The sequence below is a fragment of the Nannospalax galili genome, unplaced genomic scaffold (genome assembly GCF_000622305.1).
Source record: "Nannospalax galili isolate Female #2095 unplaced genomic scaffold, S.galili_v1.0 scaffold683, whole genome shotgun sequence".
NCBI lineage: Eukaryota > Metazoa > Chordata > Mammalia > Rodentia > Spalacidae > Nannospalax > Nannospalax galili.
Genome location: NW_008349093.1, coordinates 1,460,321 through 1,472,365, shown reverse-complemented (window position 1 = coordinate 1,472,365; position 12,045 = coordinate 1,460,321).

Below are 12,045 nucleotides of genomic sequence, written 5' to 3'. Positions count from 1 at the left end.
AAAGCTCCAGGCGACTGCCTCTCGCACTGCCGAAAAACTGCAGCTCCAGTGTCTGTCCTAGCGGTCAAGCCACTGTGCAGCCCCCAGAGCCAGGAAGACTGGAATTAGACTCAGTACCCAGCGCTGCCCCTCTGTGGCCTCTGTTTCAATTACTCCTTTACAACAGCTTTATAACCTTGACCTAGGACCATAAAGAGGCTGGGGAAAGGGGAAAGGGATGCTAGGAAACTAAGCAAAATTAAATGGGCTTTGAAGTAGTCTGCTCTTTAAAAGAAAGGCAAGGAGTATATCAAATCCATTTATATGTACATAAAAGTGGAACTACAGTGCTTATCTCGGATAAAAGCCTGCTGGGACCAAGAGAGAAGTTATTAATGATTGGCAGGGCCATGAGAAGCTTGGAAAAGGAGACCTCATAATTTTCAACAGCCCTCCAGAATCAACCCAAACCCAAAACAAACCTATAAGAGCAATTTAAAAATAACCCTGTAAATATATGTACAATATGAATAAACAATATACCTAATAAGACCATGCAAATATATGTACGATATGAGTAAAAGATATATTTCCTAATAAGACCAGATTTCATAAACCCTCCAACCAGAAAAACTAAGGAGACTGCCCCTACTGCTCAAGTTAAATCAGGAGCTGAGTTGTGTTACTGAGGACCATCTGTATTCTGCTCCTGGTTGGGGAGGGAGGAGTTCTGATGGAGGGCCAGATTTTATGCAGTTACTAAGGGAGATGGTCCAGGGGTGGGGCTACTATTAACAGGGGGGGGGATGTTTCTGTCTTTTAGTAGAGTGGGGACATGTCTCAGTGTCACTGGCTGTCATGTGTCACGTGGGGAGCCAAAGAGAAACCAATGAATGCTTGGAGAACTGGGTTCCAGGCTGGGACCTTCTAGAAACCTTCTGAAGGTAGTACCTGAACCAGGCTCTGAGATGACTGGGAAGAAGCCTTCTGCCATGTCTCCCCAGGAGCAATCTCTTGCAAGACATGGGATGAAAGACTGAAAGGCAATTATACCACCTTGACATGTAACAGACACACTTTACATACCTGTGATCATTACCTTGTGAAGCTTAGAAAGCTATCCTGTGATCTCCACCACACACACTTTTAGTCAATTAGCTGGAGAGAATGGGAAATAAAGTCTACCTCCACCATCAGTGATCTGGAAAACGCTGAGGTGATGCTGAATGACTACTGTTCGGGAAACTGCATGAATGCCCATTTTAGCTCAGCTTCACTGGTCAGCAAGTTAGGGTAGAAAATCAGCCTTGGACTCCGAGCCCAAATCTTTCTATCACTCCCTCTAGGATATTTGTTCTTTTGAAAATATGGGAGACATAATGTTGATGAGACCACTTTGATCAAACTGTAACAAGAATGCCATTTTCTCTCTCAGTTAACTTTTTTCAGGTACTGGGTTTCATCATGATATCATCATACGTATGTGTCATATATTGTTTCCATTGTTTCTTTTTTTCTCTCTCTCTCTCTCTCTCTCTCTCTCTCTCTCTCTCTCTCTTTCTGGATTGTACCCAGGGCCTCATGCATTCTAAGAAAACACTCTACCACAGAGCTACACCTCCCTTCTGACTGCATGCCAATCAGTTCTCAGTGCTTTGCGATTTTTCAAAACATTTTCACTACCTCGGTTTCCAATAGAATGTGATAAGAGTCACAGAGCACAACCTACAGTCCCAAGTTTACAGATGGACAAACTGAGGTTGAAATAAATCAGGAAGTTTGCCAAAGATTACGCAGCTACAACAGTTGGGCTGGGCCTGGAACTCAGAGGGTGTAGGCACACACAGCTTCTCCCTCTAATACACGTCCATATCATTGCATTTCCTCATTCCTTTAAGATACAGGAGATTTTAAGGTACACACCGTTTCTTCCTCTATGCACTCTGTGGGATAGGTTTCTAGCCCTACTGCCTTTGAATAAATGAAGAAACAGAAACTTGAGCAAACGAAGTTACTCAGAACCTTAGAGCTGAAAGAGACCCTTCAAATCACCTCGTCCAGTCTCCTCATTTTACAGGTGAGAAGACACTTAACAGATTAAATGGCTTGTCCAAGGTCACTAGGCTGTTAAGTGGCATAGATGGAAACTGCACTTTCGGACCACTGGTCAAATGTTTTTTTCCACTGTAGCACTACAGTGCATTGTGTTTGCCAAGAAGCCTGCAGTACGTGTATGCGCACTCACACACACACACACAGACACACATACAGACACACAGACACACACGGGGGGGGGTGGATCTTGACTGCTGAGCTCTCAGTCTCTCAACCAATATTTATTGAGCATCACTTAATATATGTAGATAGTGAAGAGCCTGCGCTTTCTGCATTGTCTCCCTCCTCCACCTGTGCTGAGGGACCAAAGAATTGAATTGCGATTCAGTTTCAAGAAAAAAAAAACCCTGAAATATAATCAGAATTGCTTTGCCAGTTTCTTAGCTCTCTTTTGCCTTTGCCTAAAATCAGTTTTTTAAAGACTAAAGATAATGAACTTAATATATATATATATGTATATATATATAGTGATATACACACATATACACAGTGGTAGCAATAATTGTTTGTTGTTTTGTTTTTGTTTGTTCTTTTGAGACAAGGTCTCCCTGTAGCCCCAGCTGGCCTAGAAGTTGCTAGGTAGACCAGGCTGACCTCAGTCTCATAGAGATCAACCTGCCTTTGCCTCTAGAGTGCTAGTGGTATTTTATTTAACTTTAAAAAAAAATTTTTTTTTGAGAAAGGGTTTCACTCTGTGGCCCATCCTGGCCTGGAACTTGCAGCAATCCTCTTGCTTCAGTCTTCAAAGTGCTGGGAATTACAGGAGAGAGCCACCACACCCTTCTGAATCTCAGTTGCAGCTGTGCCATATATGGGAGGCACATAGCTAATCATTTATTGAATTAAGATGTCTTGGTCTAAGTTCATCTGATGATCTAGTCCTACATGCTGTCTCCCTTTGTTTTGTCAAAGACAGTGTTGTACTTGAGTTGCCTAGTAGTGGCAAAGCTGGCACTTTGATTAGCTCTTTGGTTAGTTATAAGGGACTTCACCATGTAGCTATCTGATCTTGTCAAGGAGACTGGGGAAAAGTCAGGGGCAACATTTGCTGGGATACACCCACATTTTGCCTTGAAACACCTTAGCCACAGGCACTCTTGCTGTCATTTACTACAGATGAAGACATCGAGTCTCCAGAGAGTAAGTACCCTAGCCATGGTCTTCGAGTGGCTAAGCCAAAATTTGACTCTGGGGCTTGCTGATTCCAAAGTCTATTTCCCCCACAATACCATACTTATCATGGCCTCTGTGCCTTTGTTTGTTTTAACAGCTGAACTGTGAGCTGAATACAGAAGGGTTGGTTCCAACAGCAAAGACAAGGACTTTTGGTATCCATCCAGTAGGGCAGGGCAGGCAAAATAAACATGTTTCCCACCCTGGTAACCTGGAAGCTTCTGAAAGATGTCAATCAAAGGCTTGGAGTTATAAAAACTGTGTGAGTAGGAGAAGGGGAGTTTGGGGCCAATTTTGCAGTGAAACTCATTTGGGTACACAAGACTGAATGGTAAAATGTGTGTGGGCTGATGTGAGAACGAAATGAGATGGTGTTGTGAAAACACTTGGGAAGCTGGAAAGCACTGAGCAGATGCAGGGCTTGCTTTTTAGGGTGTTTGGGGGAGAAGGAGGAGTTTAGCAGAGTTAATTGCATCCACTTTAGAGTTGTGTACATTTTAGACTCAGACCTCTTCATTGCCCCTAGAGTCCCTTGATTGATATTTCTAGCTTTTAAGGGGCAGGCATCAGATATTGATGTTCTGCCTAGTGGTCACTTCTGTGGCTCCAGTGTCTGTCTGAACATCTCTCTTCACACCTCCACCAGTACTGCCCAGGAAGTACCCAGCATGGTACTGTGCACATGATGAATAATGAGGCCTGAGAGAATGAGCAGTCAACAACACAAGCATCCCAAACCCACAAGACAGAATCGTCCAGTCTTTAACTTACTTTGCTTGGTGTCCTCAAGCAAGATGCTTGACTTCGCTGTCTCAGGCTCCTAAAGCAATCAAAGCAGGCAATAGATATCTTTTCCAGGTCTCAGAGTGCTGATAAGACTGAGAGAAACTGAATCTAGAAATTCTTGGGAGCAAATCACTTTGCATTTGGATTGTGTATTCCCCTCCACCCCCCCAAAAATGCCTGTGGTCTTTCCATCCTGCACCCTGTCAGAAAGAGCCTCCTCTCCAGCCAGAATCCCCTCACCCTAAAGGAGGCCTGGGATCTGCTTGCCCATAAACTCTTGCCTTCCCAAATATCAAAGAGACTCAGCCCCGCCTTTTTCTTTATTTCTATCAGGGGACTTTTGAATCAAAGGGAATTTTTCTGTGAACGAAAACAGTATGGAATCTTGAGGGTCCAGGCCCTAAAAGAAAACACTCCAACTGGAACTGGTTCAAGGCCCTCATGTCCAATTAAGGAAATACTCACATTCCTGCGCCAGCTCTGGCTCTATCTTGTTTTCGCTCCCTCCACATCCACACAGGAATGCGCTTCCACCGCCAGAAAGCCAGGCGACTATCATCAGGACACCGCTGGCATAGCAGAGGGCTCCTCTGGTGGGCTGGGCCTGTTGTAGCTTTAGACAAAGAGCAGGGACCACAGAACAATGCAAACTTCTTGGCATTACCCATCCATCCCACAACTGCCCCAAAGTCCCTGGAGAAACTCACTGTACCTGTGGGGTTATGAAAAAAGAGGAAAGGAGGGAGAAACTCACTTTCGGTTTTCTTTTCAAGTAGACAGGATGTAAGCTAGCTTCCTCCGGGGGTAACTGATCCTGCCCAATTTTGCACCCACTTCCCCTCCTTGGAGGAGCAATCAGCCTGAAGCCCCAAAGAATGGCTTCAGAGCACCTTGCTGCCTCTGAGCCATAACCTGTAACCTGAGCTGGGCCTAGTGCTTCACACCCACATGGAGTACCTTGGAATCAGATAGCTGAATCCATCTTACTCCCTTCTGCCCTTTCAACAACTCCAGCAGGCATTAGCACCTACTATGTATCAGGCAGGTGGCCATGTTTATAAGGAACCACACTAAAACTTTAGGTCTCTCCCATCTTCATCTCCTGAAAAATCATTCCTCCATAAGTACCCCAGTGTGTACAAACATGTATGCCTGCCAGGTGAACACAACTTTAAGAATTCCCTAAACGGCATCAGTGATGACCAAAGAACCATAAGGCTTAGGAGAAAAGATGCACATGCTACAGAGTGCAGTGTGCATTGAGGCCCATGCCCTCTACCCTTGCAAGCTGAGCTGCTGTTGCAGAGAAATGAGGCACTGTCTCTGAGGCACTAGGGAGGCTGGACTGAGATGCCAGCTCCCTCTAATACTGTGAGATAACTGTCACAACATAGAAATGTGACTGTGGTGGGGATGTGATTGGTTCTGTCATGGGCAGTAGGCCGTAGAGAGGCATGCTGAATCTAACCTCTGCCAGGGCAAGAATTGTGCCCACTTGTACCCTGGCACACAGTAGGCACTCAATAAATATCTGTTGAATGAACAGTAGCTGGAAAAGGGGGATGATATTAATATAGTTGACCTCAAAGGATGAGTAGGAGGCAGGCCATCCTGCGAACAGGAACAGTACTAGCAAAGGCTCAGGGGTAGGAAAGTGCCAGGCACATGCTGGGAACTAAGAGTGAACAATTGTCATCTACAGAATTTAGCTCAAAAACCATACAATTGAGTAACAAAAATAAAACCTCATAATATTTTAAGTGTTTACTGTGTCATGTTGGGTTGCATTCATGGTTATCTGTGGCTACATGCAGCCCACAGACCTCTAGAGGTTGGACATACATGACAGATCTTGGGAAGAGGTGCTGGAGCTTCCCATGAAGTCAAGTCTGTATGCTAAACAGAATACCTGTGTCTAGGAAAGGGCCTTGTGCTCTAAAGAAGGACTACACAGAATATCTTGCAGAAAAACAAAACAAAACATTTGTCCTGTTAGCCAAACCAATCCAGTCTCCATAACCTCTGTATTACCTGGGCTACTTATCTACTGGGAGGGGCCTAACCAGAAATATAGGTAGGTCAAATTTAATATGTGTCGTATGTCTTTGGAGACTTTCCCTTCTTTCTCCTCTAGCTTCACTCCTCTGTACAGGCCTCTGCAGGCACCTGCCCTTGAAACTTAGAACCCAGTGTTCCTCCATCACAACTTCCCAAGCTGCCAAGATGCCAAGACTCTCTTTTCTTTCCCTGAAACTTCCATCCAGTGATTTCTAAAATCTAGACAGCTGCCAGGCCAAGGACTTAATCTGACACATAAATTCCATGTTGACATGCGGGAATGGCCAAAGCTGACACTAAGGTGGTTTTTCAGGCAAGCACGTGCAGAGGCATTGTGGGGTCATGGTGACACAGAAAGGAAAGAGCTACTCTGAGGATCCAGGGTGGGCATCACCAGCAGGCACCCATATGAGACAGCTGTCCCTGTCCCCCATCTGTCATACCCTTCTGGAGGGAATTTGACTGGAATCCTTGACCTCACTCTAATGTGATGACAGCATTTTAGTGGACTAGCTCCAGTGATTAATGGGAGGAGAATAAAAGGTCTGAGAAGATCATTTCCTTTCTTCTAAGAAGAAACAGAGCTTCAGACTGGAAGGGACTCCTCCAGCTGGATCCGGGGCACTTGATACCCCTGCTCATAAGTATAACAGTGGAGTTGGCCCTGGCCTCAGTGTAGAAAGTTCTATGCCAGTCTGGGTGGCAGCAGATGTCCAGTGCCTTCTCGTGTGCTTGGGGAAGTGGCAGGGGCTCCATGCAGGGTTCAGAGCTCCAGAGCAGGTATTTGGGGGCTCAGCCAACAGTACTGGTCCCAGACATTGAGGGTGATGGGGCAGCTGGCCAACGCACTACTCACCCTTATGAGAGAGGGTGTTTACCTCAGAAACCTGGTCTTGCACTTGCAGCTGCCCCCAAAGAACACCAGACCCACCTGCTGCTTCTCTTCTGGGAGAGGAAAAGCTTTTTCCAGCACTAATATGAGGTGTTACAGCAGGAGGCTAGGAAAACAGCCTTGGGTACATCAGCTTCCTGCCTTTCCACAGTGCTCATTTATCTCTCCACTTAAAAAGACTGAAAATGAGACAGGGCATGGCAGTAGACGTCTGTAATCTTAGCACTTAGAGGTAGAAGCAGGAGGATCAGAAGTTCAAGGTCATCTTCAGGTATACACTGAATTCAAGGCCAACTGATGCCCTGTTTCATAAACAAAACAAAAAGGAAGAAAATGTAAAAATGCATAGCAGGGTGTGGTAGACACACCTATTATCCTAGCACTCTAGAAGCTGAGGCAGAATGATTTTGAGACTGAGACTAGCCTAGGCTGCACAGTGAGACCCTACCTGGAAGAAAGAGGAGGAGTTACTGTTACCTGGCATCTTTTAAATAAGCACCAACAATTCTCTTCCCTTGACAGGCCACTTCCCCATCTGTAAAACAGTCTGACACTCCCTGTCCTCCGCTGTACGGCACAGCAAAGATGTGATGGCGACAAGGACTTAGCTTCCTTAGCTAACAGAGCAGTATTTAATTATCCCATGTGGCCTTCTTGAAAATGGACAGTGGCAAAGAGAGAAAAGTGAAAGCCACGTAGACAATTTCGCTGTTGCTTGGTAATAAGAAAACTGCAAAAGTGTCGAGTGAAGTGCTTTCTTAGTTTCAGAGGAGGAGTCCAGGCAGTTCTCCCAGAACAGAATGGTGGCAGCCATGACAGTTTATGTCCCATTCCTCCCTCTTTGCAGCGTTTTCTGGATACATTTGTACAGACTCTCACGCTGGCAAACACCATGTCCACAAGCACACAGGACTGAGAGTTGTTGAGTCTGGGGGGCAGGACTGGGGCCATTCCACCAGTCCTTGGTGGCAGGTATTTAGAGTTTCTACCCTCACAACCTGCCCTTCCATCCCCAGGGCTGTGGCACTTTCTTCAGCATCTTATAGCTGTTGGTTTGACAGGAGCATGAAGAAATACCTTACATCAAGTGCCAGCAAGTTGCTCGGCTCTTTTGTTCTTGGGACTTCTGCAGGTCCACACATGCACATAAACTCCATGCCAGGGGCATCTCAGCACTTGGACAAGTGCTCTGCTTTCTGGGTCAGTGCTGGGGAAAGAACACTGACCCCAGTCAAAATAGAAGCTTGTCCAATTCATATTGTTTTACCATCTTTTGTTTGTGTTTGGGTATTTTTCTCAAGTAGCAACGAACACCTGCCAGTGACTTCAGGGAAACAGGTGTGAGGGGCAGGCTTGGCTCCAATAGGGCCCTCTCTTCTTTCTGAAAAGCAATGATTCATGCAGTGGGAGGTGACATAGCACAGGACAAGCCACTGGGTATGAGTGTCTGATGGGGAGACAGACAGGTTGCCAATGGTTTGTTGTGCTATCCACAAGCGAGGGAGTATGGACAAAGGCAATATGCAGATAGACCTTCAGGACTTGGGCACTGTGGGGATGGGGAAGCTGAAGGGGAGGGGCGGGGATAGAACCGGCTTAGAGACCTTGAGCTTGGGTGGATCACCAGTGAGAAAAGCCAAGTTAAGAGGGGCTGGTTGAGAAGAAGGCCATGACTGTTTTCTACAGACGGAGCTTCTATGTAATGACTGCTCACTGAGTAGCAGCTGTAGCTACTGGTGGTATCAAACCACCAATGCTTGTCATTTCTCAAGCTCTTGGGTCTGTGGCACTACAGCTTCTGTTTAAAGGTCACACGCGTGCCATGGCTGTTTGGACTGCTATGCAGATGGGGTTCTGCTGAAGCAGATGGAGACAGGGCTTGGGATTTATGTCTGTGGGAGGTGGGAGGATGATGCTGACTGAAGAGGAGAAGGCAATCCAGTTGGGATACAGTCCTGGCAGATCTTGGCAGCCCTGTGGGGAGCTTTGGAGCAAATATTACCTGTCAGAGTACCTTGCACTGAGACAGAATGCCTGGACCTTTATTGCCTTGGCTTGCTCAGTCCACAGTAAGGGCTGTCCCGGAAAGGTGTGAGCAGACCTGGAGGAAGCTGACAGCTGGAAGCAGTTTGCTGACCTCCCACACTCACAGCTGGACAGCAGGCCTTCCAGGAAAGGAGACCTGGATGGCTCATTTCTCATCTTCCACAGACCCCAAAGCTTGCAGCCCTGCTTCTGCCCCTTGTCAGTTGGTCATACATTGCAAAGCACTAGAACTGGTTGACTCCTCACGGAAGGACCAGATTCCTCATCATCTGACTCTGCCACCTTACAGGGGACAGAATGAAAACCCACAGAAGAGTTGCCTTTCCCAGTTCCCATAGTCAGTGCATGGTGAGCTGAGGACCAGCATGTGGGCCTGGCCATCCCAGCCTCTGCTTGGCAGTCTGGCGCCCTGAAGGTTGAGGGGAGGAAAGACTACTTACAGCTCCTGGTTCTGGATGGGTGGATGCTGTGCCCCTGTCTTCCTTCCATGTGTGCTCTTTCACAGGAAGCCACAGCAACTTACTCCCCAAAGCACTGATTAAGGCCAGAACAAGACCTAGGAAAAGACTAAATCCAGGTTTCCAGGGAGTCAGGGCACATCTGAGTCCCCCAAACAGGTTCTGTCTTCTGACTTTTATCCTGGGGTTGAAGCCTAACAAGTTTTTTTTGTTTTTCTTTTGAACTAGACAATCTCATTTCAAAATTCCCTTGGAAGAGCAAAGGGCCAAGAATAACTGAGAAACAGCTTTGAAAAAGCACAAGGTAGAAGAACTTGCCCTACTAGGCAACGACTTCTTCTCAAAATATTTAGTAATAAGACAATGCAGTTTGGAGACAGAACTAATAGAAACCAATGGAGCAGAGCAGAAAACCTAGCAGTGGTCCCTCTGTGCTCAGAAACAATACAGGGCAGAGGTGACGTTACTAATCAATGTGGAAAGGGAGGTCTGTTGATTAATAAGTACTAAGAACAGCTTCTATTCATATGGAAAATTCAAAAGATGTCTATGCTAGATCAATCTCAGGTGGCTTAAAAAACTTTACAGAAGCAAAACCTTAAAAGACAAGATGATAAATTCTTCATGATCTTAAGGTAAAGAAAAAATTCACTAAGCAAACAAACACATGAACAGAGAAAGAGTCATAAAAAGTCCATAAATTCGGCTACATTAACTTCTATAGAACAAAGGCCATTATAACACATCGAAAAGACAAATCATGTCTAGGAAAATATATTTGTAATTAATTTAATATGTAAATCTCTCAAATTAATAAAAAATCAATATATGGAAGAGGAATAGGCAAAGAATATAGACAATAAATTCATAGAAGAATCCTGGAAGGTGAATGAAATCTAAAAAGATGTGCACTCTCACTATTAAAGAAACACAATTCAAAACAACAGTGATTAACTATTCCACCCACAAGATCAGTAGAAATGTGTGTCAACTCATGCCAAGTATTGGGAAAGAGTGGTTAGTTAAATCACAGAGTCTCATGCATTGCTGGTGGGGTTGTCAGTTGATCCAAGCACTCTGGAGAGCAATTTGGCAAAAACTAGCACAGATGAAAGTGATCGTGTTCAGAAAATCCACTGCTAGGCAGTCAAGATGGCATGTATGAAAATGTTTACTGCAATACTGGAAACAACCAAAATATCCATCAACAAGAGAATGGATAGCCAAGTTGTATTATGGTTATACAATGGAATACAGCAGCATGTGTCAGCAGAGACAAAAACCTCACAACTCTAATGCCCAGAGAGAAATACACATTGCATAAAATTACAATTCTCTCTATATATACCTATCTCCTATGTAATATGTAGTATTATAAAGGGTTATCTAGATGTAAAGTTTTAAGAGCTTGCATAAATAATACTTTATAATATTTGTGAATATATACAGATGCAAAAAAAGATATGATTATGATGGAATTCAAAACAGTAATAAGTTGTGCTTTGGAGACAGTCTTGCTGTATTTCCATGGCTTGCTGGTACTCGATGTATCACTCAGGTTGGCCTTGAACTTATAGCAATCTTTCTGTCTCAGTCTCCTAAGTGCTGGGATCACAGGTGTGTACTACCATGCAAGGCTTCTAATATTTACTTTCTTTGAAATAAAAAGGCATGAATCAAAGAGGGTAATAAGTTAATACTTGCTAAAGCTGATGTGGACATCATAAATATTTCTGGCTACCTGCCTTCTAGGCAGAGGGTTTGCATTTCCTAGCCACTTTGAAGTTAGGAGTGGGTTGAAGACTTCCTTTGCCCAATAACATAAGAGTGTAAGTGACTCACATTTCTGACTACTGAGAAAAAGCTTTGGCCAGCATGACATCCCAAGGACAAAGCTTTTCTTCTCCCTAGTCTCTGATGAAACATGACGCAACCAGGCCACAGGTAGGGGACATGAGAGTGAGTGAGAAAGGAACTTTTGTTGGTTTGGGCCAGAGATTTTGGGGGTTGCTTGTTACTGCAGCATAAGTCTATCTCACAGTCACTGTAGGATCCAGAAGCCCAACCAGAAAGCTTAGCTCTGGGGGCTGAAGAGATGGCTCAGTGGTTTAGAGCATGTACTGCTCTATATGACCAAATTCAGTTTGCAGAGCCCGTATTAGGCAACTTATAATTTCTTATATCTCCAGCTCCAGGGGACTGATGCCCTCTTCTAGATGCTGCAGGCACCTGCACTCACAGAAACATACACATATACACATAAGTAAGAGTAAATGAAATGAAGCTAAGAAACAAGAAAGCTTAACTCTGCTGCAGGGAAACGTAAACAAGAATTATGATGAATGCAACTGTGTGGACTCTATGTGGCTTTTGGCAAGACCATTTACCCTTTGTCCTCGGTTCTCTGATGTGTCTGATCAATACCTATCCTCCATCCCCTCTGACCACCAACTGTTTTCCCAGTTGTAACTCCCTTCTGAGAGAAACATCTGGAAAACCCTCCCTCACCTCTTGGCCTAGGTTCCTTTTCAAGGCTAC